General features: G+C 53.7%; 1 protein-coding gene across 1 annotated transcript in view; it reads left to right on the top strand.

Annotated features, from left to right (window-relative positions):
• Positions 1 to 7,440: 7,440 nt before the first annotated feature.
• The window catches only part of TIPE1 (TNF alpha induced protein 8 like 1), an 18,940-nt gene continuing 4,721 nt past the window's right edge, over positions 7,441 to 21,659 (top strand). Inside the window, exon 1 of the mRNA XM_022556979.2 lies at positions 7,441 to 7,525. The gene's annotated coding sequence lies outside the window, so the exon portion shown is untranslated. The remainder of the gene's footprint in view (positions 7,526 to 21,659) is intronic.

Raw genomic sequence — 21,659 nt, 5'->3', positions numbered from 1 at the left:
CTGATGAACCTAGTTGCAGGGCAGGAATAAAGACATAGACATAGAGAATGGACTTGAGGACACAGGGTGGGAGGGGGAAGCTGGGGCGAAGTGAGAGGAGCACTGACATATATACACTACTGAATGTAAATAGTTAGCTAGTGGGAAGCAGCTGCATAGCACAGGGAGGTCAGCTCTGTGCTTTGTGACCACCTAGAGGGTGGGAGGGAGGGAGACGCAAGAGGGAAGAGATATGGGGATATATGTATATGTATAGCTGATTCACTTTGTTGTACAACAGAAACTAGCACAGCACTGTGAAGCAATTATACTCCAATAAAGATCTATTAAAAAAAAAATAGGGCTTCCTTGGTGGCGCAGTGGTTGGGGGTCCGCCTGCCGATGCAGGGGACACGGGTTCATGCCCCGGTCCAGGAGGATCCCACGTGCCGCAGAGCGGCTGGGCCCGTGAGCCATGGTCGCTGGGCCTGCGCGTCCGGAGCCTGTGCTCCGCGGCAGGAGGGGCCACAGCAGTGAGAGGCCCGCGTACCGCAAAAACAAACAAACAAACAAAAAAACTTACATAACCTCAGCACATCTGTCCAAATGAACAAACCAGCGTGGGCACGTTAAGATGATCAGACGCAGGGCTTCCCTGGTGGCGCAGTGGTTAAGAATCTGCCTGCCAATGTAGGGAACACGGGTTCGAGCCCTGGTCCCGGAAGATCCCATAACTAGCGAGCCCGAATGCCACAACTACTGAAGCCCCTGCGCCTAGAGCCCGGGCTCCGCAACAAGAGAAGTCACCGCAATGAGAAACCTGCGCACCGCAAGGAAGAGTAGCCCTCGCTGGCCCCAGCTGGACCCAACGCAGCCAAAAATAAATAAATAAAATAAATTAATTTATTAAAAAAAAAAGATGATGGGACACTCCAGACTTCCTTTGGATGTCTCCCGTTTTTCCACAAATGCGCCTTTTTTCTGTTCCACAGTCCAATCCAGGATCCCACATTGCACTGAGTGCCCACTGCCTTTTAGAACTGCATGATTGCAATTTTAAAATTATTTGCATCATTCCTGTTTCACGCCTTTCTGGAAGTTAGCTCCGTGAAGGTGGCAGATAAAAGAAACTGAGGCTGGGGACTTCCCTGGAGGTCCAGTGGTTAAGACTCCGCACTTCCACTGCAGGGAGCACGGGTCCGATCCCTGGTGGGGGAACTAAGATCCCACATGCCACGTGCTGCAGTCAAAAAAAAAAAAAAAGGAAACTGAGGCTGATCCACCGATAGGAAGTTACTTGGGTCTGAGCCGGAAACAGCCGGGTCTGTGTGATAAAGGAGCTAGACCTACTCCCTTGTAGAGCTGTCTCACCGACTGAGTAGAGGGGTGCTAGGAGGGTTCTGAGGGTGGAGGGATGGCATGAGCACTGGTGTGGCAGTGCGTCCTCGAGAAACTAGGTGAACACTGCCAGGAGGGAGGGTGATGGGGGTGGCAGGTGGGGGGAGGGGGAGGTGATGCGCGGGGAGCTCCAGGATAAGGTCTGGCAGAGCCTGTTAGAGCCGCTAAAGGTTTTGGAGCAGGTGATGATCTGAGCAAGCGCGGGGGACCTTGGGAGTTTCTTAGCCTCTCACTGAGCAGGGCCAGTCTCTCTGGGCCCTGGGGAAAGGAAGGCAGCTTCTTTTTTTTTTTTTTTTTTGGCCCCACCACAGCCATGCAGGATCTTAGTTCCCTGACCAGGGATGGAACCTGCGTCCATTGCATCCCTGCACTGGAAGCACAGAGTCCCAACCAGGGAAGTCCCAGAAGGCAGCTTGTTTGGATGTGGGGCTGACACAGCCCCAGAGGGAAGCAGGTGGTCCGTGGGGGTCCAGAAGAGATGCATCCCCCAGGAGAGACTGGAGGCTGTGGGATCTGGGATCCCTGGAGCCTGGGGCCAGGAGGGGGTGGGGATGTCACAGAGGAAACAGGCTCAGCACGAAACTCTGCCCTTGACTCTCCCTTTGCTTTTACCTTGTCCTCAACTCCAGCCACGTCCCCAAGCATCTGGATTCCGAATCTTGCCAATGACCCCCCCAACTGCCCTCACCCTACTATCTCCCCCAGGAAAGACAGCTCAGCCAGGTCCTCTGCACTCTGGCTCTGCCTGACCGTCTACCCTCCTCAAGATCTCCAACAGCTTCTCCTCTGCCCCTTGGGGGTGCAACTGGGGCAGGGCATGGCAGGGCACCTCCTCTCCTTCCCCACAGCCTCCTCCTCCCTGGCCTCCCACCTCCAGCCTTGCCCACTGCTGTCCACCCCACACTGGCCACTAGAGAGATATTCCAGTACATACTCTAATCTCGTCCAGGCTCTAACACCCTCTGACACTCCCCATTGCCCTCAGGATAAATTCTGGATTTTTATATACAACGTTTGATGTCCTGAGGGTCCCTGTGGTCTGATCGGGGCACACACTGTCCCCTGTCAGCCCCCAGAACTTCCCAACCTCTGCACCCTTGCTCACACCTGGGGTGCCTTTCCTTCATCAGCACGTCAACCCTTTCTAATGTCCTTATTTCTCCATCGCCTGGGAGCTCCTGGGGGCAGAGAACACAGCCCCACAAATAATAATAATGTATCCTCGTACTGGGTTAAGCACTTCCTGTATCCTCTCAGTCAGTCTTTGCAACTGCCCTGCAAGGCGGGTGTCATGAGTCTGATTGACAGATGAGGAAACAGAGGCTCAGAGTGGACCTATGATTTGCCCAAGAGCAGTCAGTAAGCCAAGAGTAAAAGGGACCCTCCTTCCTGCTTCTTCCCATGGCCGATTCCTGCTCTTTCTTTAAGTCTCAGCTCAGCTGTCATCTCACCCTGGGCTCCCAGGTGGGGTCAGGTGCCTAGTCTGGGCTCCCACAGCTGGAGGTGATTACTACATGACTTATGTGCCAGGCGTCTGCTGAGCATCAGCGCTGTGCCCCTGAAGTCTTAACAAATCTCTGAATCTGGTGCTGTAACTGCCTGCACCCATCTTCCAGATGAAGCAACTGAGACTCCAAGAAGTGAAGTTTCCTCCTGCTGGGAATGCGGGTGTGTGTGTGTGTGTGTGTGTGTGTGTGTGCTCACCACCCTCAGAAGCAGCAGGAGATCCAGCCATCCCCTCCCCAGCCACACGCGCCCGCACATACACCCGTGTGCACACAGGCCCACACCTGGCCGTTTATCCCCGCAGACTCCCGCCTCCCACACGCAGGCGGCCGGCTGGCGTCTGCGCGGCTGGCGCTTGTAAATACATCCTCCCGCTGGGGCCGGCTTGCTTCTCCGCTCCTTCGCTGCCACCGGGAGGGAGATGGTGGGGATGGGGGCGACGGAGGCACAGGACTTAAATTGTTCTTAGGACCTTCCGGCCTCACTTTCCTTCTGCCTCGCTGATGATGGGGGAGAGGGGGGTCGCCCGGGCCCTGGGTCCCCACTCCAGGCTGAGCCCGTGATCCCGGGATGAAGACAGCCCCTCACGCTCAGTGCCTTTGGAAAAGTTCCACGGGACCTCGTGGCCTGGCCCGCGGTAGAGGCTCAAACAAGGTTCGCCCCCTTCTCCCGTCCCCCGTCTGGGCCCGAACACCCACTCCCTTTCTTAAGTGGCCTTGGGAAGGGTCTTGCGGGGATAGACAGATGGGCTGGGGACAGACGGATCGCGGCACGTGGGAGTTACGCCTGGGCCTGGGGCGTGGGAGGGTGGTGCTCCGGCCACCGCCACCATCGGTCCCCAAAGAGCTCCGGCTGCGGGGAAGCCGCCAGGCGGGGGAGAAGGGGCTCCCGGAGGTTCCTGGAGAACAGGCTTTCCTACCATCTCCCCCGCCGCCTCCACCACTGTGACCCCATTGCGCAGGCGCGAGGAAGACGCGCAGAGAAGGGGGTCGCTCGCTCCGAGTCACACAGCCCCGCCGGTGCAAAGTCTGATCTCGGGGTGCAGGTGACGCTGGATGGGTCTAGGGCCTGGGGTGACTTGGACTTGGGGGCCCTGTCCCGCACTGCATCTCCCGCCCACCCGGGCGACCCATTCCCGGGAAAGCTAGGGCGCCGCGGGCCCCGGCTGTGGGCAGAGCACGCCCCCTGCCGGCCACAGCAGGAATCGACGCAGCTACGAACCCCAAGACCTTGGATGGAGCCCCCACTCCGAATAGAGCACCCACCCAGCTCCCCGCTCCCCGGCCGAAACTGACCCCTGACAGAGCTCCCGACGCTGCGCTCAGCCCCAGCTCTGAGCTAAGCTCCAGACCCCGAGCCCCTGGTCTCAAGCTAAGCACCCAATTCCAAGTTGAGCCTCCGACCCTGGATAGAGCCCCTGGTCTGTTTTTCAGACCCCTGCTCCCTAGCGAGACCCCCAAGGATGTCCAACCACCTAGAGGAGCTGTACACATTGCTCCCGACTCCGAATGTTACAGGTTCTAATCCCATCTCTTCCACGACCTGGCTGAGTGGCCTCAGACTTGTCAGTTGCTTCCTCTGAGCCTCACTTTCGTCATCTGTGAAATGGGACGCTTGTACCCCATCGCAGGGTTGCTGGGAGAATTTGGTGAGTTAATGTACGTAAAGTGCTAACAGTCACTGGCACGTAGTAGGCGACCAGTAAATCTTAACTACAGTATTGTTATTATTATTACCAGATGTGCTGCTAGGCACTTTAAAAGAAAAACAGCTTTGGAACTTCCCTGGTGGTCCAGTGGTTAAGAATCCGCCTTCCAATGCAGGGGACTCGACTTGATCCCTGATCGGGGAACTAAGATCCCACATGCCGCGGGGCAACTAAGCCCACTCGCCACAACTACTGAGCCCGTGCGCTCTAGAGCCCACGCGCCACAACTAGAGAGAAGCCCGCAAGCCACAGCAAAAGATCCTGCATGCCGCAACTAAGACCCGACGCAGCCAAATAAATATTAGTTAAAAAATAAAAGAAGGGCTTCCCTGGTGGCGCAGTGGTTAAGAATCCGCCTGCCAGTGCAGGGGACACGGGTTTAAGCCCTGGTCTGGGAAGATCCCACATGCCGCGGAGCAACTAACCCTGTGCGTCACAACTACTGAGCCTGCGCTCTAGAGCCCGCGAGCCACAACTACTGAGCCTGCGCTCTAGAGCCCGTGAGCCACAACTACTGAAGCCCGCAGCCTAGAGCCTGTGGAACAAGAGAAGCCACCGCAATGAGAAGCCCGCGCACAGCAACAAAGAGTAGCCCCCGCTCGCTGCAAGTGGAGAATGTCCGCGGGCAGCAACGAAGACCCAACGCAGCCAAAAATAAATAAATAAAATAAATTTATAAAAAAAAAGTTCTAAAAAAAAAAAGAAAAACAGCTTCATCAAGACATAATTTATATACCATACAATTCACCCACTTAAAGCATACAATTCAGTGGTTCGGTATGATACATTATTCATTTTCTAAAATTATGGTAAATATATAATAAAATTTACCATTGTAACCATTTTTAAGTGAACAGTTCAGCGGCATTAAGTGCATTCACAATGTTGTGCAACCATCCCCACCATCATCTCCAGAACTTTTCCATCAACCCCAACACAAACTCTGTCCCCATTAAACACTCACTCTCCATTCCTGTCGCCTCCTCCCCCAGCCTCTGGTCACCTCTATTGTACTTTCTGTCTGTGGATTCGTGCATTCGAGGTCCCTCACATAAGTATATCATACATATTTATCATCTTATGATTGGCATCTTAAACCTATATTTTCAAGGTTCATCCATGTTATAGCATGAATCACTTCCTTCCTTTTTATGGCTGAATTATATTCCACTGTATGGATGGATCACATTTTGTTTACCCATTCCTCTGTTGATGGACATTTGGATTGTTTCCATCTTTTGGCTACTGTGAATCATGCTGCTATCAACACTGTTGTACAAATACCTCTCTGAGTCCCTGCTTTCAACTCTTTTGGGTATACATCTAGGAGTGGAATTGCTGGATCATATGGTAATTCTACGTTTAGTTTTTTTGAGGAACAACCAAGCTATTTTCCACAGAAGCGGCACCATTTTGCATTCCCACCAACAAAGTATGAAGGTTCTAATTTCTTCACATCCTCCTGGACACTTCTTATTAGTTCTTGTATTTTTCTCATTTTTATTTTTTTTGGCTTGTGGGACCTTAGTTCCTCAACCAGGGATTGAACCTGCGCCCTCGGCAGTGAAAGTGTGGAGTTCTAACCACTGGACCACCAGGGAACTCCCCTTATCCATTATTATTTGTGGACCTGTAAGTTTTATTATTCCCATGTCACAGCGCATAGAAATTATAGTCCCCAAATGCCAATACATAGTGCCCCGGATGAGAAACCCTGAACTCAGGAGAGGGTAGTACCTGGCTGTGGATGGGAGGAGGTGGGACAAACATTCCTGGGTTTGAATCCTGGCCCTGCCACTTGTGCCTGCATGTCCTCAGGCAAGTCACTTCCACTCTCTGGGCCTCAGTACCCTGTCCAAAAAGAAAAAGGGGGGGATGAGATAAAGAGACATTTCATTTATTTTTGCCTCATGAGGTCTGTGCCAGGGTTCTGTATCCCCCACATGCAGGGCAGGACTCGACATACATTGGTTGTCCAGACTGCTCTGGCCCCCCTGGTCCTACAGCCGCAACTGGGACCCAGGGTTGGGGATGCAGGGAGGAAATGGAGCAGCAGGGGAGCTGGGAGCTGCTACTGGGCCCGGTTCCCAGGACTCACAGCTGCATCCTCCGGGAGCCCCAGCTGTCCCCACTGCCCCACCCGCTAGCGGCCTGGAGGCTCTTGCGTATCTCGCTGGCTTATTCCCACGGACACCGAGGCTGGATCTGGGAAGTCCCCTGGTGGGGTCTCCAGGGTCCGTCCACGTAGCAACTGCCACAAACCTCACCCGCAACCCAGAAAGATTTATCTTCAACCTTGGGTCAGATTCAGCCCGTCCGGGAGGTATAGCAATCTACATGTTTAAGGGGCTCCCAGGTCCTTCTGCTGTAAAGTGTTCTCTGGGGCCGTACTTCAAACGGAGTCCCGGGGTAGAAAGGGGCCTTCCCAGAGCCACGCGGTTGTTCTGTTTTTCTTTTTGGCTCTCTTTCTCTCCCCGGCCCCCATCTCTCTCTGTTTTTTGACTCTAGTTCTCCTTCCTCTCATTTCTTGGACGGGGCCCGGGGTTGGGCTCTCCCCCTGCACCCGGCCCCTTTCTTGATTCCGGAGGAATCTCCCAGAGCTGCCTGGCCCCGCCCCAGGTCCCCCCCCCCCCCGCGGAGGCCTGCTCCCATTGGACTCTTCGTACACCGCCCGCGCTGCCATTGGCTGAGCCTACGTCCTCGCCCGCCCCTACCCTCCCCCCCACCGGTCCCTGAAGGTCCTTTGCGCGCGGGCGGGGCGGGGGCGGGGCCGCTCAGAGGGGCGGGGCAGTTGGAGGGCGGGGTCGAGCTTCCTGCCCCGCCCCGCTGGGTCCCAGTCCTCAGACACGAGTCTCGCGGCCACAGCAAAGCCCCCTCGGAGGCGGCCGGACAGAGCCCTGACCGTCGGACCGACGACGGAGTCCCAGAGAGCAGGTGAGCTAGCATTGCCGGGGCGCCCCCCAATCTCGGGGGCCACCTGGCCTCTCTCTCTCGCCCCCTATGTCCCTGACCCCCCTTATGTCTGTTTCCCTCTCCCTCTCCGTTTCTCCCTTTCACTCTGTCTTCCTGTCACTCTCTTGATGTGTGGGTTACGGGGAGGCATCCTGGGTCTGAACTGCCCACCCTGGCTTGGGGTGGTGCTCTGGGACCAGCACCCCCTCCCCCGAACAAGAGGACTCTGATGGACTCTGCCCCCTTTCACAGTGCAGGGCACCAGGTGCCAGGGCCAGATGCCAGAGCTAGGAGGGCATTCTAGGTGGTGGGCAGCCAGGCCAAAGGCGTGGAGGTGGGAATGAGTGAGACTTCTGGCTGGTCCAGGCAGCAGAGACAGTCAGAGCCAGGCCCACCCAGACTGGCCACCTGGGAACTCCCCAGTGGCCTGAAGCCTTGGCCTCAGTTTTGCCAGCTGTGAATTGGGACCTTCGTCGCTGAGGTAACTGGCAGTTGACCTGACCCAGATCTGCATGCATCACTACCTCCTCTCTCCTGGGGGGCTCTCCTGGAGGAGGAGCAGCCCCAGCTGTAAACAGGCCTCTGAGGTTACTTCCTGAGCAGGTCTGAGCCCAGCTGGGGGAGGTGAACGCCCTGGGTGGGGGGTGCCATAGCAGGGTGAGGGCAGTTCAGCCCAGTGGTTGGGTTGGTTCAGCCAAAGCTCAGACCTTGGAATCAGACAGACCTGGGTTCCCGCTCTGCCACTCATCACTGGTACCTTGAACGAGTGATTCAATTCTCCAAGCCTCAATTTCCTGTCCGAGGGTCATAACTCCCTGGGGGTGAGGGCAGCTTCCAGAATTAAATGCAGGAATGTGGGCCCTGCAAGTCTCTACCTGGCCTCCACCTCCTCCCTCTCTCCCCCTCACTCACTCTGCTCCAGCCACACAGCCTCCACATTCCACCAACACGCCAGGCACCATCCTGCCTCAGGGCCTTTGCACGGGCTGTTCCCTGTACCTCCATGACAGGTGCACAGGCGCCAACTTTAAAACATAACAAGTTGCCTAGATGGGCTGGGCCAAGGGACTGCCAGGCCAGGGCTGGGCGGCTGGGTGGCTGGGAGGGGCAGAGGAGGAGCCGGCCCAGGGACGCTGTACCTATGGAAACCGGAACAAAGAACTGTCGCCCCAGCCACGCGAACACCTGGGCTGAGCTTCTCCCACTTGGCAGGCTTGGTGGCCTGGGACGCAGGTGGTGGGTGAGTGCCCAGACCTCTTGGAGGGGGGTGAGTCAGGCGCTCACACCCCACTCTGATGGGGGGCAGGGGTCCCTAAGTGAAGAAACCAGTCAGGCAGGTGCAGATTGGAGGCTCTGTCGTATCCCCTTCTGCTGTGTGGCCTTGGGCAGGTCAGGTGCCCCCTGAGCCTCAGTTTCCTCATCTGAGGCCTGGGGAGGGGAGGGGCCTTTTGGTTGCTTGGTGATCTGATGTGATGGGTTCAGGAGGTCTCAGTGTCCCTGTCTGTCAAATGGGGCCACCAGAGGGTGCCTAGGACAAAACTCCATCTGTCGTCATGGAAACAGCCCCAGAGGCGGATGCTGAAGAAACGACACATGCTTGTTCAGGTTCAGCCCCAGGTGTTATAGACTGAGATGGGGACCTAGAGACAGGCAGGACTTGGCCCAGTTACAGAGAACTTGGGCTTTTACCCCAGAATCCCCCACATACACCCCTCCGTGAAACAACTTCCCCTGGAATCCCACCACCTGAGGGATTCACAGAGGCACCTCTGGCCCAAGAGTACCTGGGATCTTCTAAGGCCCCATCTTCCAGGCCTCACTTTTCCCTTCTGTCCAATGGGGCAGTGGAGGTTGGGGAGTGTCCACAGTGGGGGAGCCCCTTCCAGAAGGGTTCGTGCTGTGCTGCTGTGTGACCTTGGGATATCCGTTTTTCTCGGGGCCTCAGTTTCCCTGGCTGGACAATGGGGCCCTTGGACGAGATATCTGACTCTGTGCCCCTCTAGCGCTGGGAGGTCATCTATTCATTCAACAACTGGTTCTGAGCCCCTACTGTAAGCCAAGCCTGGTGCAGGGCGCCAAGGACCTGGCAATGACCAAGGCCCGTCTGGTGTCCCCACCCCCCACTCAGTTCACAGACTGGGGTTGGGAGAGATGGACATTCATCCAGAAAAGTCATTAGGGTTAGCTGTAATTGCATGAAGGAGTAGAGAGACAGACAGATTGATGGGGAAATTAGTTTAGATGGGGGAATCTGGGAGGGCCTCCTGAGGAGGTGACATTTGAGCTGAAGCTCAATGGCAAGAAAGAAATAGCCACGTGGAGACCTGGGGGAAAGAGCAATCCAGGCAGAGGGCACAGGTCGTGCAAAGGCCCTGGGGCAGCACCATGCCTGGTGTGTTGGAGGAACAGCCAGGAGACCCGTGTGGATGGAGCAGAGTGAGCGAGGGGGAGAGAGGGAGGAGGGGAGGGCAGGGAAAGAACGGGGCAAGTCGTGCAGGGTCTTGTGAGCCATGGGGAGGACTTGGGCTTTTACCCCCAGGGAGGAGGGATCCCTGAAGGGCTGTGGGCCGAAGAGGGAGAGGACCTGACTCGGGTGCTCACTGGCGCCCTCTGGCGGCTGCTATGGAGAGGACAGACTGTAGGGTGCGAGGGCAGGAGCCAGGGGACCAAGATGGAGGCTGTGGGCGGTGCGAAGTGGGTGGAACCCGGACTCATGTAGGGGCTGCATCCACATTCCTGCCAGGTGACCCTCCAGCCTCCTCCACTTGCTGTTAAAAATCTTTTACTTGGGAATTCCCTGGCGGTCCAGTGGTTAGGATTCCATGCTTTCACTGCTGTGGGCCTGGGTTTGATCCCTGGTTGGGGAAGATCTTGCAAGGCGCGCAGCGCGGCCAAAAAAAAAAAACCTTTTACTCAGCTTGAGCCTCAGCCTGTCCTGTCTTTCTCCGTAGAGGGGTGGGATATGGTCTCCCAACATTCACTTTTGCCCACTGGTGTCCCCCACCCCCACCCCATCCCAGCTCTTTCTTCAGTGGAGATCTGACCACAGTTGAAAGTGTCCCAACTCCCACCGCAGCCTGGCAGGGAGTCAGACCCTGCCCATCCTTGGGGTGGCCCCCGAGGGCTCTGGGGAACCCGGTTTGAAAACCACTGGTATCTGCCCCCCCACCTGAGAAAAGCAGGCCCCCCCTTTTACCATATCAAAATGGGCACCGACCGTGAGGTCTGAGTGATGGTTGATAAAGGGCTGGAAGCAGTGGGTGCCCTCATGCTGGCAGAGGGTAATAGTGTGGGGGCATTTGCCACGGTGGGCGGCGATCTGGAGCCCCTGAGGCCACCCTGGGATGCTGCAGCAGGGGCTGAGGGAGGAGGCCCCGCTGAGGGGGCCCATCAATTATTGAAGCCCTTTGTTGTGACATAAAGAATTCATGTGGAGGGCGGGCTGCTCCGTGGACCAGTGGCATGCTGAAGCCAGCATCCACCCTCCCCACCCCCGCTCACGAGGGCCACTTGCTGTATTGTCAGGAATTTCACAACCCTGTTGTTAACATCACCATTATTAAAAAGGACAGACTATCAATAAAACTGGAAGAAAAAATAAATTAAAAAAAATGACATACTATGAACTTACAGTCAAATACATTATATTTAAAACAAAAGTATGGATGGGGATTCCCTAGCAGTCCAGTGGTTAGGACTCGGCGCTTTCACTGCCGAGGGTGCAGGTTCAATCCCTGGTCTGGGAACTAAGATCCCACAAGCCACTTGGCAGAGCCAAGAAAAAAGAAAAGAAACCTCAAAGATATGGAATATTATTCAGCCATAAAAAGGAGTGAAGCCCTGGGACTTCCTTGGTGGTGCAGTGGTTAAGAATCCACCTGCCGATCCAGGGGACACGGGTTCAAGCCCTGGTCGGGGAAGATCCCACATGCCGTGGGGCAACCGAGCCCCGTGAGCCACAACTACTGAGCCCGCGCGCCTAGAGTCCGTGCTCCACAACAAAGAGAAGCCACCGCAATGAGAAGCCCGTGCACCGCAACGAAGAGTAGCCCCCGCTTGCCGCAACTAGAGAAAGCCTGCGCGCAGCAACGAAGACCCAACGCAGCCAAAAATAAAATTAATTAATTAATAATAAAAAAAGAAGAATCCTTTAAAAAAAAAAAACAGGAGCCCTGAGCCTTGAAAACATGACACTCAGTGAGAGAAGGCAGACACATAAGACCACATAGTGGGTGATTCTTTTTATAAGAAAAACAGGCAAATCCATAGAGGCAGAAAGTAAATCAGCGGCTGCCAGAGGGCTGGGGGAGGGGGAGGGGGAGTGACTGCTCTTGGGGAGGGGGTTTCTTTTCGGAGTGGTGAGAATGTTCCGGAATTAAATAGTTGTGATGGTTACCCAGCTCTGTGAATATATAAAAACACTGAATTGTACACTTTAAAGGGTGAATTTTATGGTATGTGACATATACTTTAGCACAACTTATAAAAAAGCAAAGGTCAAAAATCCTAATTTCTAATTATTTTACTGCACTTTGCAAGGATCTGTGCTCTTGAGGTTATTTTCGTCTAGTGTATCTGTTTGGTGGAGATGGTAAGCAGTTCTTCCCAACTTCATGTTCAAGTTGGAAGCTTGAAATTGGCCGTGGTGAGAGAATTTACACCATGGAAATTGGCAAATGCTACAAATCAGGGTTTGATATATTGTTCTGTCATCATCTAACCTGGAGGTTGGCCAACCTTTTTTTAAAATTTATTTATTTATTTATTTTTGGCTGAGTTGGGTCTTCATTGCTGCATTCAGGCTTTCTCTAGTTGCGGTGAGTGGGGGTTACTCTTCCTTGCGGTGCGTGGGCTTCTCGTTGCGGTGGCTTCTCTTGTTGTGGAGCACGGGCTCTAGGCGCGCGGGCTTCAGTAGTTGTGGCACGCAGGCATCAGTAGTTGTGGCTCGCGGGCTTTAGAGCACAGGCTCTGTAGTTGTGGCGCACAGGCTTAGCTGCTCCGTGGCATGTGGGTTCTTCCCGGACCAGGGCTCGAACCTGTGTCCCCTGCATTGGCAGGTGGATTCTTAACCACTGCGCCACCAGGGAAGTACCCAAGCTTTTTCCATAAAGGGTCAGATAGTAAATATTTTTGGCTTTGCCAGCTTTTCTGCCTCTGTTGCCTCTCTTCAAGGCTGCGTTCCAATAGGACATGAATGGGCGTGGCATGTGCCAATAAAACTTTATTTATTTATTTATTTACAAAAACAGGCAGCAGGCCAGAATTTGCCGCCCTTGGTCTAACTACAGGAAATGTCAATAATGAAAATTAAATTTTAAAGGGTGGCATGTCTCTAGCTGCTTCCTTGCGAATAGCACAAATGCACTGAGGGAATATTCTCTCACCATTCGAAAACTGCCATCGGATTCGGCACAGAAGTCGCTCACTTGGCTGATAAGTGAGTGAGTAAAATCCGAATTCTCCTTGTTCGTATGAAAGAGACCATCCAGCGACATCAGTGTCAGACTGCTCTCCTTTCTCCGTAGCAAGTATAGATTGGCTACTGGTACCAGTTTGGCAAAACTCACCAAGAACACATAGTGAGCCTCGGTTGGGTGTGAAATTCACCTGTGCAAAATCCTTTCTTACGTCTGTAAGTTGCATGGGGCACATCCTTTATGTCAGGAACATTTATGGTAAACATATGTATGTACCTACATGCCTACATTTATTTTTCCTGGAAAGCTGGTGGCTAAGAATTCTCCAGCAGTTAGTGAATGGGGTGGGACGCAGCATTCACGGTGCACCCGGGGGGCACTGGGGACTCTGGGAAGCAGGATCTTCTGCCCTGTGGAATCCCCATCACCCCCACACCTAGCATCCAGGACTGGGAATCTGTGGGTTGAGGGACCACCCCGGCGCACCTGTGACCTGGGTTGGATGGGGGGCCATGGGAGGAGTCTCTCCACCTGGGCCTCCCAGCTGGCGGGGCCTGGCAGAGGCCCTGAGACTGGACCATGCCTAGCATGTTGCAGGGACAGGAAGAGGGGAGATGAAGAAGGGGAGGTCACTGATGTGGGGAGCGGGAAGGTTGGCCCTGCTCCAGAGTTTGGGGACAGAAGGGATTGGGAGGAACGAGGTCCACTGGGGCCAGTGCCGTCCACTGCCGTGTGCCCTTCCCCTTGGGGGAGGCTCACATTCAGTCCTGCTTCCACCCCACCCTCCCTCCAAGCCCACCTTTGCCTGTGTGGGGAAAGGATGCTGTCAAGTCTAGAGCAACCCGAGGCTCCACCATCTGTGGCCAGTTTGGGAGCTGAAGTGTCCAAAATGGGGACAGGAACAAAGGTCAGAGTCAAAAAGACAAAGTGGGGTTGGCAGAGGGTGAAAGTCTGAGCGTGGACAGAGGGCTGAGGTTCCAGAAAGAATGTGGGGTGCAGGGCAGCAATCAGCAGAGACAGGGACTCAGTGACTAGACACCCATTTCACAGATGGGAAAGTGCCTCCAGGGGCTGGGGCTTGTCTGAGGTCATGGAGGGGAGACCTCAGAGCTGTGGGGGGGCCTGGACAGTGGCCTTCTCGGGGGCTGTGGACCAGCCTCCGGTCTCCTCCCTGGCACTGTCCTGCCCCAGGGCCTTTGCACCAGCCATTCCCTCTGCCTGGCTCACCCTCCCCCAGACCCTGTCCTTCCAGTCCCAGCTCCAGGGGCTCCACCTTGGAGGGGCCCTCCTGACCACCCAGCCTAGGTCACCTGCCGTCCCTGGCTGTCACTGCCCCCCATCCCCGGGCCTTATCTGTCCCTGAAATTATCCTGTTTATTTCCACATTCACTGCTTCCTGGTGCCTCCCCCTTCCATCAGGGGCAACACCTCTTAGGGGGCCGTTTTGGAAATTCAGAGGGCATTTTTTCCCCCTCCCACTTATGATAACAACAGGATATGCTAGCATTTGGGGGGCAGGGACCAAGGCACTAGGCGTCTGGCCATGCTCAGGGCAGCCCCTGGCCCTCACAACGTCCTAATGTCCTGCCAGAAACCGATGACTAGGGGTTTCAATATTCAGTGAATTTTCCTGAAATGCAACTCCTGGGTAAATCAAGGGAAGATGGAGCTCTTTTTTGATAGAAATTTGTAGCTACGTGTTCCCTGCGATGCCCTGTATGGGGCAAACCTCTGACAGATGCACTCCATCATTGAGTGCAGTGGGCCTGAGCTTTTAAGGAGGAAAAAAAATTTTTAATACTTCTTTGTGTATTTATTTGGGTGCACCAGGTCTTAGTTGAGGCCCACGGGCTCTTCATTGCTGCATGTGGGATCTTTAGTTGCAGTATGTGGGATCTAGTTCCCTGGCCAGGGATCGAACCTGGGCCCCCTGCATTGGGAGTGCGGCGTCCCAACCACTGGACCACTGGGGAAGTCCCAGGAAAATTCTTTTTTAATCAAACATGTATTGAGCATGTACCATGTGCCTGGCTAGGTGGAAGTGATTTGCAAATCTCCACTTGTGTAATACTTTTCTTTTTTTTAAAATTAATTAATTAATTTATTTATTTTTGGCTGCATTGTGTCTTTGTTGCTGCGTGCGGGCTTTCTCTAGTTTCGGCGAGTGGGGGCTTCTCATTGTGGAGCACAGGCTCTAGGTCCATGGGCTTCAGTAGTTGTGGCTCACGGGCTCAGTAGTTGTGGCACATGGGCTTAGTTGCTCCGCAGCATGTGGGATCTTCCCGGACCAGGGCTGAACCCGTGTCCCCTGCATTGGCAGGCAGATTCATAGCCGCTGCGCCACCAGGGAAGTCCCTGTAATCCTTTTATTTCTGTTTGTATTACTGCTTGGGCCAAATCGTGATTTCTAAATTTTTTTTTTTTTTTTTGGCCGTGCTGTGCAGCATGTGGGATCTTAGTTCCCCGACCAGGGATCCAACCCGCACCCCCTGCAGTGGAAGCGGGGAGTCTTAACCAGTGGACTGTCAGGGAAGTCCCAATTTATTTAACGTTTTTAAAATGAGGCATAGGGCTTCCCTGGTGGCGCAGTGGTTGAGAGTCCGCCTGCCGATGCAGGGGACACGGGTTCGTGCCCCGGTCCGGGAAGATCCCGCATGCCGCGGAGTGGCTGGGCCCGTGAGCCATGGCCACTGAGCCTGCGCGTCTGGAGCCTGTGCTCCGCAAGGGGAGAGGCCACAACAGTGAGGGCCAGCGTACCGCAAAAAAAAAAAAAAAATGAGGCATAAAATAGAGAGTAAGGGGCACAAAGGTATAAACTATATACACTTGATATATATATATAGTAAGTGTTCAGCTTGATGACATAGAATTCACATATTGTAAAATTCACTATTTTAAAGTGCTCACATTCCAGAACATTCTGCCACCCCCAAAAGAAATCCCATCCCATTAGCAGTCACTGTCCATTCTCTGCTCCCCAGCCCCTGGAAACCACTAATTAACTTTCTGTCTGTGTGAATTTGCCTGTTCTGGACGGTTCCCATCAATGGAATCACACACAGTGGATCCTTCTGTGTCTGGCTTCTCTCACTGAGCACTGTGTTCTCAAGATCCATCCATGTTGTAGTGAGTGTCGGTGCTTCACTCATTTTTATGATGGAATAACATCCCAGTGTGTGGATGGGCCACAATTCGTTTGTCCATTTATCTGTTGGTGGGCACTTGGGTTGTTTCCACTTTTTGGTTATTACGAATCATGCTGCTATACCCATGTGTGTATACGTTTTTATGTGTACGTATGTTTTCATCTCTTTGGGGTAGGTACTTAGGAGTATAACTGCTGGGTCATGTGGTAACTCTGTGAGGAACTGCCAAAAACCTGTTTTCCACAGCGGCTGCACCGTTTTCTATTCCTACCAGCCGTGGATGAGGGGCTCCAGTTTCTCCCATCCTTGCCAGCCCTTTTGTCTGTCTTTTTGAAACGGCCATCCTAGTGGGGGTGAGGTGATGCATCATGATGATTTTGACTTGTTTTCCTAGTAGCCAGTGATGTTGAGCATCTTTTCACTTGCTTATTGGCCATTTACATATCTTCCTTGGAGAAATGTTAGATTTTTTAAAAATCAAGATATAACTCACATAACATAAAAGTTACCCTTTGAAAGTTTACAGTTTTCTGGGTTTTAGTGTTTTCACATTTCTTTGTAACCATCCAGCTCGATGACTTTTTACACTGTGTAGACCCAGATGGAGACACAGAACATGAAACATTCCGGGGACTTCCCTGGTGGTCCAGTGGTTAAGAATCTGTGCTTCCACTGACAGGGGGCGTGGGTTTGAAAAACAATTTTTTTTTAATTAAAAAATTAGGGACTTCCCTGGTGGTTCAGTGCCGATCCTTGGTCAGGGAGCTAAGATCCCACATGCCTCGCGGCCAAAAAACCAAAACAGAAGCAATACTGTAACAAATTTAATAAAGACTTTAAAAATGGTTCACATCAAAAAAAAAAAATCTTTAAAAAAATTTTAAAAATTAAAAAAAAAATAAAAAATTCCAGAGCTCCTCCCTGTACAATCCCCCTCACCTTTATCACCACATATTAATTTCATTTATTTATTTATTTATTTATTTATTTATTTATTTATTTATTTATTTATTTTGCGGTACGCGGGCCTCTCACTGTTGTGGCCTCTTCCGTTGCGGAGCACAGGCTCCGGATGCGCAGGCTCAGTGGCCATGGCTCACGGGCCCAGCCGCTCCGCGGCATGTGGGATCTTCCCGGACCGGGGCACGAACCCGTGTCCCCTGCATCGGCAGGCGGACTCTCAACCACTGCGCCACCAGGGAAGCCCTAATTTTATTTTTATACCAGCGGGTGGAGACAGACGGTACTGCCTGTGGATTCCATTTCAGGGAAATGGGGGCACCCAAATTCTTTTGTAATAAGGAGGTGGCATGGTGTCTAGAAGGCTGGGGTCCCTTGGAAGGCAGGGATGGGATCTCTCTTGGTCACTGCTATGTCCCCAGTGCCTGGGACACAACTGGTGCTCCATAAGTGCTCACTGAGCCACTGAATGAGTGTTCCAGCCGAGCCCTTGAAGCTTTATTGGGCTTTCCTGGCTGTGACGATAGTGGGGTGATCTGGCATTTGGTGGGCAGGGGCCAGGGACACTGGCCGTCTGAGCCCCTCCGCTGTCCCTGGGAAGGGCCTGCCCCAGAAAGCCTGCCCTGGTGCAGCCAGGCCCCTCCTGGCTTGTCTGCCCTTGGACTTGGATGAGCGCAGCTGGCAGGAAGGAAGGCTGGGGTTTATTTTGGTCCCCAGCATGCTCCCCCGGGAGAGCAGTCATCTCCCTGTCTGGCTGCTTGGATGGAGGCGTTTCTGGTAGAACAATGGGTCAGCGGCGGGGGGGTGGGAGTGGGGACCGCTGACCCATTGCAGCTGGGCTGGTCCAGGTGTCACAGGTCTGGGGACTGCCCCAAGGGGAGTAGGGGCAAGGAGTGTGGAGGCCAAGAGGGAAGGCTGCAGCTGCCCCCGCCCCCCGCCCCTTTTCTTCTGTGCTTGGCAGGGTGGGTGTGGGGCAGTACTGCTGCTGAGGGCCCAGGCTCTTCCTGAAGCTGGTAAACAGGACAGGCTTCCCCTATGAACCAACACGCTCGACCGCAGGACTTGCAGGGGGGAAGGTCAAGGCCCAGAGAGAGGCAGAACCCTGCCTGGGGTCACACAGCAACCAAATAGGCAGAAAGACCTGGGCACCAGAGTCCTTGGGATCCAGGGAAAGGCCTTCTCCTCTCTGAGTCTCAATTTGTCCATCTGTAAACTGGGGAGCTGGACCCAGGGAGTTGGGAGTTCCCCCCCTGGGTTCCAATGTTTGCAGACATCCTTTCCCTCATACATTCAACAAACACTTACTGGGTGTCTGCTGGGTACCAGGCCCTGGGTTAGGGTTAGGAGACATGGCGTGAACAAGAAAGATGCAGGGGAATTCCCTGGCAGTCCAGTGGTCAGCGCTCTGTGCTTCCACTGCAGGGGCCAGAGGTTTGATCCCTGGTTGGGGAACTAAGATCCTGCATGACCTGCGACGCGGCCAAAAAAAAAAAAAAAGATGCAGCCCCTACCCACGCTGTCAGGCCAGGGAGATGGACACCGAAACCAAGGTACATGGGGCCGTGATGGAGGATGCCCCGGGCACCATGGGAGCCAAGGGGGCACCTGGCCCAGCCTGGGGCATCCAGAAGTCTTCCAGGAGGAGGTGACAGTAACTCTGAGACTTGAATGAGTTTATGGGATGAGTGATGGGTGAGGGAGGGGTCTAGGTAGAGGGAATGGAATAGAACGTTCTAGAGAAACAGAGGTGAGAGGGCATCCTGGAAGCATAGTTATTCCTTGCTGCTGCTCTTTTTTTTCCAGAGAACATCACAGAGAAATAGGTCTCTGCATTCAGGGAGCTGAATGGCATAGAACTTGAAGGTCAGAAGTCCAGGCAGTGGCGTCCAGCCTCTTGCCCGGGGAAAGCTCACAGCCCGGGGGACACTCAGGTTGGTCACAAGCTTCTGCCCTAGGATGGAGGTAGTTCTCCCTCCTTACAGCCACCATCCTCCATTTTACTGATGGGGAAACTGAGGCACGGGGCAGTTATATTGCTTGACCAAGAGGTTAGAGCCAGGAGCAGGCCCTAAATTTCGGGGCTGGTTTTGTCATGGGGGACAGCCCCACAAGACTCAGGGCAACTCGCAGGAGTCAGCTGGGGAAAGCAGAGAGCGTAGGGGTGCAGAGGTGGTGGGGGCAGGCAGTCCCTGTGTTGCTGTGTGGCCTTGGGGAAATGGCTCAGCCTCTCTGAGCCTGTGTAATTTCTTATGCAACCCGGCAACCAGCCGAATACAACACCAGGCTGAAGTGATGAAATGGGCACATGCCGCTGCTCAGGGCCTGCCACGCGGTGCTGAGTCACCCGCACCCCTGCTCTGCCCCAGCCTTTGTACAGGGTCTGGGGCTGCTGTGGGAGCAGAGAAGACTGGGTCATTCATCTCCAGGCCTGTCCAGACCTCTGTGGGCAGGGAGAGGGCGGCCGAGGCTTGGGACTTCTCCCGGGGTCTGAGCTCACACACAGATGGGCTTTGTCGGGGTTCCTGTGGCTGAGTGGGCACCCACGTGGCATTCCTGGTCTGGCTGGCCTGAGGCTGGGGTCGGGGTGGATTCCCACCAGAGCCTGGGGCAGCAGCGGGTCAGGGCTGGGGGTGGGTCTCAGGCTCCCTCATTCATTTGGAAGATGTTTCCGGAGCCTCCAAAAACACAGCGGTTAAGGAATCAGGCCCATTACCTCCCCCGTGGCCTGCGGTGAGGCAGACCACGGAAGAAGCAAAGCCAGCGGGGCAGAGCAGTGATGAGGGATGCCTGGGGTGCTCTGTGGCTCAGAGGAGGTGCCTCACTGTCAGTTTGGCTGTTCGGGGGTGGCTTCCTAGAGGAGGTGGTGTCCAGGCTGAGCTGAGGGATGAACCTGCGAGGGTGAGAGGCAGGGGCTTAGGGGCCAGGGCTTTTGGGGGATGTATATGCGTCCACCAGAGAAGAGGCAGGGTTTTGGGGGCCAAGGTGTTGGGGGATGTATAGGAGCTCACCAGGGAAGATGCAGGGGCTGGAATGAGGTGTGGGCTTTGGTCCTGAGAGCCATGAGGAGCTGCCAGCTGGTTCTTACAAGGAAAGGGCTAAGCCCAGATGTGCAATGTAGGAAGAATTCTGGCGCTGCAGGAAGGAGGTGGTTGGAAGGGGAGCCTCCAGAGCCCGGGGGATCTGGAAGACTGCCATGCAGGAAGGACAAAAGGAGTCAGACATAAGGGATAGACAGAGGTCCAGGCTTCTGCGGTTGGAGGCCTGGTCACTGTTCCCAGAGAGCCAGCCTGCCATTCACCTTGGCCACCTCCCTGGCCCTTTCCTGGGCGGAAGCTGATGCAAGTCAATATTTCTGTATCAGAGGAATCAGCAGAGTGATGCGTTTCCAGAAACCCCACAAACGGCCCTGGGGAACCCCCACCCAGGTCACTGCCCCCCTGACTCATTCAGGGCCTGACTAAGGTCTCAGGATGTCCGTTGTAAACTCAAGGGGGTGAGGAGGACAGGAGGATTGGTACCTAGGCTTCTCCACCCTGAACAGCCCAGGGGCTGGGCTGGGACCCTGTCTCATGGAGCTGCAGGAAGAGGGGAATGATAAGCTGGACCCCCACCCCCCAGTGATAACTCACCTTGAGCCCCTTCTCAACTCTGAGCAAGGATACAGTGGGTTTGCAGGGCTGGTACCAGGGACCACAAGTAGTAGGATTCAGAAGGCCCTGCCCATTAATTTCCAAAATATACAAACAGCTCATACAACTCAATAACCAAAAAACAACCCAATCAAAACATGGGCAGGAGACTAAATAGACATTTCTCCAAAGAAAACACAGAGATGGCCAACAGGTAACATGAAAAGATGCTCCTCATTGCTAATTATTAGAGAAACGCAAATCAAAGCTACAATGAGGTATCACCTCACACTGGTCAGAATGGCCGTCATTAAAAAGTCTACAAGTAACAAATGCTGGAGAGGGTGTGGAGAAAAGAGAACCCTCCTACACTATTAGTGGGAATGTAAATTGTTGCAGCCACTATGGAGAACAGTATAGAGCTTCCTCAAAAACTAAAAATAGTGTTGCCATATGATCTAGCAATCCCACTCCTGGGCATATATCCAGACAAAACTCTCATTCGAAAAGATACATGCACCCCAATGTTCACAGCAGCACTATTCACAATAGCCAAGATATAGAAACAACCTAAATGTCCATCGACAGATGAATGGATAAGTAAGATGTGGTACACATACACAATGGAATAGTACTCAGCCATGAAAAAGAATGAAATAATGCCATTTGCAGCAACATGGATGGACCTAGAGATTCTCATACTAAGGGGAGTAAGTCAAAAAGAAAGACAAATACCATATGATAAAACCTATATGTGGAATCTAAAATAGGACACAAATGAAGTTATCTAGCAAACAGAAACAGACACACAGACATAGAGAACAGACTTGTGTTTGCCAAGGGGGAGGGTGGGTAGGGGAAGGAAGGATTGGGAGTTTGGGATTAGCAGATGCAAATGAGTATATACAGAATGGACAAACAACAAGGTCCTATGGTATAGCACAGGGAACTAGATTCAGTATCC

The sequence above is a fragment of the Delphinapterus leucas genome, unplaced genomic scaffold (genome assembly GCF_059928025.1).
Source record: "Delphinapterus leucas isolate spDelLeu-1000000601 "Yukka" unplaced genomic scaffold, BTC_Dleu_Yukka2 spDelLeu_asBTCV2_sq25, whole genome shotgun sequence".
Classification (NCBI taxonomy): domain Eukaryota; kingdom Metazoa; phylum Chordata; class Mammalia; order Artiodactyla; family Monodontidae; genus Delphinapterus; species Delphinapterus leucas.
This window is presented reverse-complemented; position numbering and strand designations above follow the sequence as displayed.